Raw genomic sequence first — 7145 nt, 5'->3', positions numbered from 1 at the left:
GTTTGACAGGTTTTTTGCGTCTTACTTTTTTCGTCTATGCCGGCTCTTTATTCTTTTGAACATTTTACACAAATACTAATTAATATGTCAGAGATGAAAACATGTTTTGACTTCTGCAGGAGGAGCTCTGGTAAATACTGCGGTTCAGAGATTTATTAAATGATGTAATGTTTGATTACATCACTTATGTAGATCCCTGCCTGTCTTTGAACAACAACTGTTCCGTGCCAACACTGAGTGAGGGAGAACCAGCGCTCCTGCTGTTTCTGTTTGGACCCTGAAGCCACACAAGGGCTCTCTCCTCGACGGCGGTGCACACTGTGACCTTGTTTGCTGATGAGATGGTGCTCCCACTCTCTGCTTCTTATCACAAATTGGACATTGATGGATTGCTAAGAGTGGCTGTTTCTGCTGTTAAGGGCTTGAGGTCCAAGGCGACAGTTAGCTAGTCCTTTTTTCTTCTTTTGTCTTAAATGGTGACCTCATGCTGATTTCACAAGTCTTATAAGTAAGAGCATTTTTTTTTTTTTATAATCTATATTCTAACCCTTTTACAGTATGCATTACTGTAATTTAACACCATTCCCTATATTTACATGTGAACCATTCCTTTTGAAGATTAAGGAGGACCCTGCAGGATAAGTGTACAAATATCCATAAACTAATTCATTATACAGCCTCTTGGCCACAGGTTATGAGGGATTAGGAATGATTCTGCACTCAATTGAGGCTACAAAGGATTGAGAGATTCAAAGACTGAGACTATTTTGGGCTGCTAATAGCTCTTGTCAGCCGTTAACTTTTTAAGTGCTAACCAATTCATTGTATAATTAGGTTAACAAAATTAGCTCATTGCAAAGTCAGTCAGTTATAAGTGTAATGCAATAAAGTTATTAACATTCCAGATTTATAGGAACCATTAATATTGAGTCTTCATCACGTTTTCTTCCTCTTGTATAAATGGCATAAATGGCTTTTTAAGAAAAGAAAATAGAGATGTTACATGTGTGCTTATTGATTTTTGTAATACTGAAAGCGAAAGCCAGAAGACAAATAATCTGTTACTCCACGAGGTGAAACGTACCTGAACTTTTTTTTTAACTAAAGACAAATGAGTACGTAATGTCTAGATCCTGGAAAATAATCGTGACAGTGAAACATGAAAGGATTTAGAAAATATTTAGTAAAATATGTGACCTGTCCTGTTTATGCGTCTGTCAAATCGTCTTTCCACTTTATTACAATGACTTAAAGTGGTGTAAAGAACAAACTGTACAGTAAACACATGATAATGTAGTACGTAATAAAGTGGAGTCGTGCCATTTGACATTGACGATATAATCATATATAATAGCTGCTTTGACATATATAATTAATAAAAAAGTTTACCTAGAAACAGCTGCATAAAACTTATTGTGCCTATATTAGATTTTTAACAGTTTGGTACCCTTATAAAGGATGCAGGATTATCTATTATCTGTTCCCGTTTCCAACGTGCTCATGGATGTGAAGGCCCGCTTTCACTGGATGACTTTGATATTAAATCAAACTTAAAAACACGGTGATTGTGAGGCAAGTTCTGGAGCTTTTTAAGTGATTTATGGATGTGTTGAGTTGGATGTCAGACTGAATCTCTAAAAATCGCATCACCTCTTTTTGTTCGGATCTGACCAAGTTAAGCCTAGAGAAAACATTCGGAAAACTACATTTTGTACCCAAGTTGCTGAACATAAGCCAGCCTCTTAGCTCAGTAAAACCCTTTCGGTCTTGGCCCTGCACTCATCTGCTTGTCGACAGCTGAGTGAATGAGGCCTCATGTGACCATGCAGACTTATTCCACTGCTCACTGACACTCACAAAAGTGCATTTTTAGTTTTATCTGAGGTTTGCTCACCGCATGCCTTCCCAGTACACTCATGTGCATCCCTCTCTCTGTAGAAGTTGTCCAGTGGTGAAGTTCTGCTTTCGCGCCTTTAGATCTATGTTTCCACAGAGCTGGAAATGATACCGTCTGACATTTTAAACAGTCAAGTTTTCTTAGCAAGGCTAACCTTGAGTCTAAATGGTCACATGTCAAAGATGTTAAAAATGAACTCTGAGATTGAACCACCATATGATCCAACGCTTCCATGATTCTGTACTGAGGGCTTCATGGAGATCTTATATTCGCTTCTCTTAGTGCGATCCGCAACATCTTATATCCCACCAATTTCGCAGCTTCTTTTTGTTTTTGCGTCTCCTGATCGGTCAAAACATCGAGACAGAACAACTCATACAAATATATATTTTTACAGAATAAGAGGCGGTATAGTATCCGGTTCATAAAGGCACCAAAGATGGGTGTGATTATTTTGTCCATTGCGTAAAATTTAATCAAGGGTAGTCTTATTTAGGACAGTTAGTCGTTGTTCAAAGATAAACACTAAGTGGCCTGGCTTTCGACCTCGGGTCATAAAGTACATAGGCGGAGTGACCAGGTGATTTATGAGAGGAAATAAAACCAGAAACTCCCACAAATGCAATCAAAGTATCACGTTGTTTTCCTAATAACCAGCGAGTTCATGACACTCGATAACAAATGATCCATTGCCGTCTATGTTTTCTAAATAAACCTGAGATTCATGTGAGAATAAACATTTTTTTCAAGAATGCAAACTTACTGCTGCAACTAAAAGACTGCTTGGGGGAATGTAACTAAGTACATTCATTCAAGTGCCCTTGAACCCAGAATTACGTTGCAACTTGTAATTTACTATTTGTGTTACTCATAATTTTCTTTTTCTTTTCTGCTACTTTGCTTTTCTCCACTCCATTTTTTAGAGTCAAATGTCGTTTTACTACATCTATACTGATACATTTCAAGTTACTTGAGCTTATTTTAGGGTTTGAATGGTATGTTGACACTGAACTAGTTCATCTTTTATCTCAGTGGTAGCACCCAAATGACCATGAAATTTCACCTGACACTGAAATTTTATCTCTAACAATGGATATCAAGGGCCCCCCAAAAAGTGTGTGACACGAGTGCTGTGCGCTGCCAAATATGACCCGTCATACCGCTGCCCGCTGGGGCTTAGCCCCCCCCCTCCTTTGAATCCTACAAACGCCCTTTCTTTGAAGTCAACTAATAAATCACTAGATATTATTATAACAGTATTTTAAGATATTTCAATGAGCCCCACCTTTACCAGTTTTAATTCATTTTTTTACATTTTTATACTGTAGTCTTACTACCTGTACTTAAAGTAAAAGCTCCATGAGTACTTCCTTCACCACTAAGTCGAGGAGGAGTTGTCCCTTTGAGAGACACCGTCGCTCCCGCCCTCGCGCGCGTCCGGCCCGCCCATCTCATCCCAGCGATGCGGCCGCCCAGCAGACACTTTGAGAAGTCCTGCGGGTTGAGATCAGTGAGCCGCGCTGAAGTCGGACCGGAAAACACGCAGTGGGACGTTTATCTCAAACACTTGGACTATGTAAAGTCAAACTCTACTCTTTTTTTTGGGTATGTACTAACAGGACGGACACTGCTGCATAATTCACACAGTGGACTTCTTTTCTTTTGGTTTTGAAATTGGAGTATAAAGAGCCGTGTCGGTGATGCTTGAGCTGGAAGGATTCTCCGTCCTTCGGGACATTAGGGACGTCAGCTGTTATTGCGATGTGTGTGCGCGCGTGTTTAAAAAATCTTTTCTTCTTCCATTCCATGGATTACGTATATCACCCGTAAACACTATTCTGGACTAAAAAGTAGCCCGACGCACATCCACCTCGCAGCAGCACTCTTTCTCCGATGAAATATATCCCTTTAGGATCAGTAAGTAAGCTGCATCGAGCTCAGTGAGACCCGCGACGGTCCGACGCCTCGTCCCACGGCGCTGTGGTGTCCTTGTTGACCCCACCCTCTGGATGACCCAGTTCGGCAGGCGAAGCGGCGGCTTCCCATCCAGTCATCAAGATGTTGACCCAGCGCACACCCTGGACACCCCGCTCCACCGGAATACTTGACGGCTTTGACGCCCGCGCCAGTGACATCGAGGAATTTGTTGTCTTTATAAAAAAGAACAACAACAACAACATGTTTATCATTTTGAGAGGACTATTTTCTGTTTCCTTTGCTCTTTTATTTGCACCAGTGTTTTCACGATTTCAGAGCAGCGCGGGTGAAATGAATCCTGATGATCATCCCAATTCACATTCTAGAAGAGAATACCAATCTAATAAACAAATGCTCCTCTGCCTCGGGTTGTTTGTCCACACACGTTTGCATAACTTCAGTCTTCGCCACATTAACACACCTAAGTGACAACTTACTTAAACTAATCAGGTTGAGAGAGATTAGGCGGATTAATCAAGTAGTCGATAATAAGACACTTTTATTTTCAAACTCATTGTGTTGCTACTTTATTTGGATGATTTTGACTTTTATGGTCACTATTGACAGTTGATTTATTCTTTACAAGGTAAACAAGTCTGCTGCAATTGTTGATTATTTGCATTATTGATACATTATTATTTCTATAAAATGTAAACAAATATTTAATAATAATAATAACTCACAACTGACAACAACAACTTAAATAAATCTTGGATTTTGGGAAATCTCGCTGGGCATTCTTTTTTACAATTTCCTATTATTTATTTTACGGTGAAAAGGATTTATTGAGAATATAATCATCAGATTAATTGCTAATTACTTTCTCATAAATAGTAAAAAAAAAAAAAAACATTGACAGTAAATAGTCCTACAAAAGACTAAGATTAATTTATTTTGAAACCTTGCTTATTTTATATTTATTTAAAAATCCATAGCTGATCAGAATCTTTGTTTTATTGTAGCTGGACGCCAAGAAGAGTCCACTGGCCCTACTGGCACAGACCTGCTCTCAGATCGGCCCAGCCCGGACCCTCAAGTCCTCCTCCCAGCTGGTCTCCTCCAGCAGCCAGGGGGACAAGGAATCCGGCAGTCAGACCTCAGCTCCAGCCAGAAACACGGAGAGCTCACGCCCCTCCACTGGAGGACAAGGAGTGTGGCTTCAAGCCCTACAACAAAGGCGTCGGGGACTGCAGCCATGAGATGGAGTTACCAGCAGCAGCAACAGCAGCAGCAGCGATAAAGCCGGCTTCAGGGTACCCAGCAATAATGCTCACCACTGTGGGAGAATTCAACCAACGTACCCGGCAGTCCTTTCCATACGCCTTTGCCTCACCCAGCTCCAGAAGCGAGCAGCAGCACCCCACCGGGACACACTCAGCAGCAACAGCATCACAAACTGAGCCACTCTCGGTGGACGGCCGCACTCCCACCGGCAGTCCACGGCAGCGGCCGTGATAATCCCAAAAAAGACTCCGGCGTAAAGCGAGGCCATTCTCGGACAGTCCGCTACTGAGCGCAAACTCGGCCGCGCCCGAGCCGCCAACTGCAGCAACGGCAGCTCCGACGCGGGGGCTCCCGCCCACGAGGGGCAAAGCGGGTCAGCGCGAGCCCAGCCACGGCCCCCCCAGTCGCGTCAGCGCCCATCTCTCCCTACAAAACCAGCCAACTCTTCCCCTGCCTCCTCCAACATGGGCTACACCCCACAGGTCCCGTCGTGGGGCGTCATGGCTACCCGTCTCAGTTCGAATCCCAGGGATGGACCCCGGTAAGAACTCGGCATGGCAAAGCACCAGGAGGCTCCAGCCCTCTCGCGGGGGCCTCCCCCCGTCCTTCATGCAGAGCTTGTGCAGGGACCCTACTGCCTGGGCTTCCCAGCGTCTCCCATCTCGGCCCGGGCGGCGGCAGCTGCAACTCCTGCATCCACGGCGCCTCCCGCCCTCAAATCCAACTACCCCATGGTGTACCCGTCCCACCAGCTGCACTCCTCCACCAGGGCTCCATGTAAAATCAGCGTGTCCTCGTCTCTGCACCCCTCTACAGTAAGCCATGCTGCCCAGCGACCCGATGCCACGCCTGCAACTGGGTGTCGGCGGGGGGGCCGTCACGACAAGCGGACTACTTCCACGATCAAGAGCGAACTGCTGGCCCACCTGCGCACGCACGCGGCGCTGCCGTGAGAGGGATGGACGGCAAGATGCTCTCCGTTTCCTCCCTCTGGACGGACCTCCTGCCACCTGCACCTCCCCACCAGAGCAGCCCGGGACCCATGCAGCTCCCTGCTCTCTCAGGGCGCCCGCCCGCTGGGTTTCAGCTCGCTACCACCACCTACAATAAAGGTCCATCTGCCCCAGGACCCTCCTCGCCGTAAGCCCTGCACTCTCACTTGCCAACATAGCGGCCCGTACTACCCTCGACCACGCTCTCTACAGTCAAAGGGCTTGGATCCTACTGCGTACTGCTCTGGGCTACCAGTGAGACACACAACCGCCACTCACATGTTCAGGAGGCGCTCGGCATTTTGGGAAATGCACTTCTTCCGTTTTCTGGCAGAGAGTCAGATGGGAAGATTTGATAACGCTCTTAGATCTTTATCTCTTAAATATGCAACCTTCCCCAGCCCATAAACACTTCAAAGACTGTAAACGGGTGGAAACTGATAGCAAATGCAACACAATAACCCAACCAGCACTAAATCAAAATATTGTGGGTTTTTAATACTTAAAAAGTGTAAAAACTTAATTTGGCCGTTTATGGGGAAGACATTTCCATCAACACGATGGAGCTCCAGCCCAGAGAGAGGGAACCCAAACATAACCCCTCGTAAAACAGCAAATTAACAGCGTGCAATACAAACAAGATATAATGTGTAACTCAGTGAGCACAGAGGCCAGAGCTAGCTGTTTCCCTCTATTTCAAGTCATTGTGCTAGCTATACATAACAACTTCAGCTGCTGCCTGTAGCTTTGAGTCCAACAGACAGGCAGTGAGTGGAACCATTATTCTCATTCAACAGAGAGCCGACATGCCAAGCTTTGACTTCCAAACGCCTTGACCTAATTGCGGTCTTAGTCGCCGCTCCCTCCGACCAGATTCAAGTGGAACTTTGTGGAGGATGCAAAAAGGATCTTCACACTTTCTTTATTATATTTGAGATTCAGTGTGTTTTCTCATCCAGGCTCCGAGGGCGGCGTCGTGGCCTCTTGCATGTCTGCACATTGTGCGGGGATACTTGTCTGCAGCAGAAATGGCGCCGCCTCCACCCCCGGGTGAC

The 7145-nt window shown here is 45.0% G+C and overlaps 1 pseudogene; it reads left to right on the top strand.

The window, feature by feature from the left end:
• The first annotated feature begins 3359 nt into the window (after positions 1-3359).
• On the top strand, positions 3360-6051 carry LOC130205715 (zinc finger protein 703-like; annotated as a pseudogene).
• The last annotated feature ends 1094 nt before the right edge of the window (positions 6052-7145 follow it).

Source organism: Pseudoliparis swirei, chromosome 15 (genome assembly GCF_029220125.1).
Source record: "Pseudoliparis swirei isolate HS2019 ecotype Mariana Trench chromosome 15, NWPU_hadal_v1, whole genome shotgun sequence".
NCBI lineage: Eukaryota > Metazoa > Chordata > Actinopteri > Perciformes > Liparidae > Pseudoliparis > Pseudoliparis swirei.
This window is presented reverse-complemented; position numbering and strand designations above follow the sequence as displayed.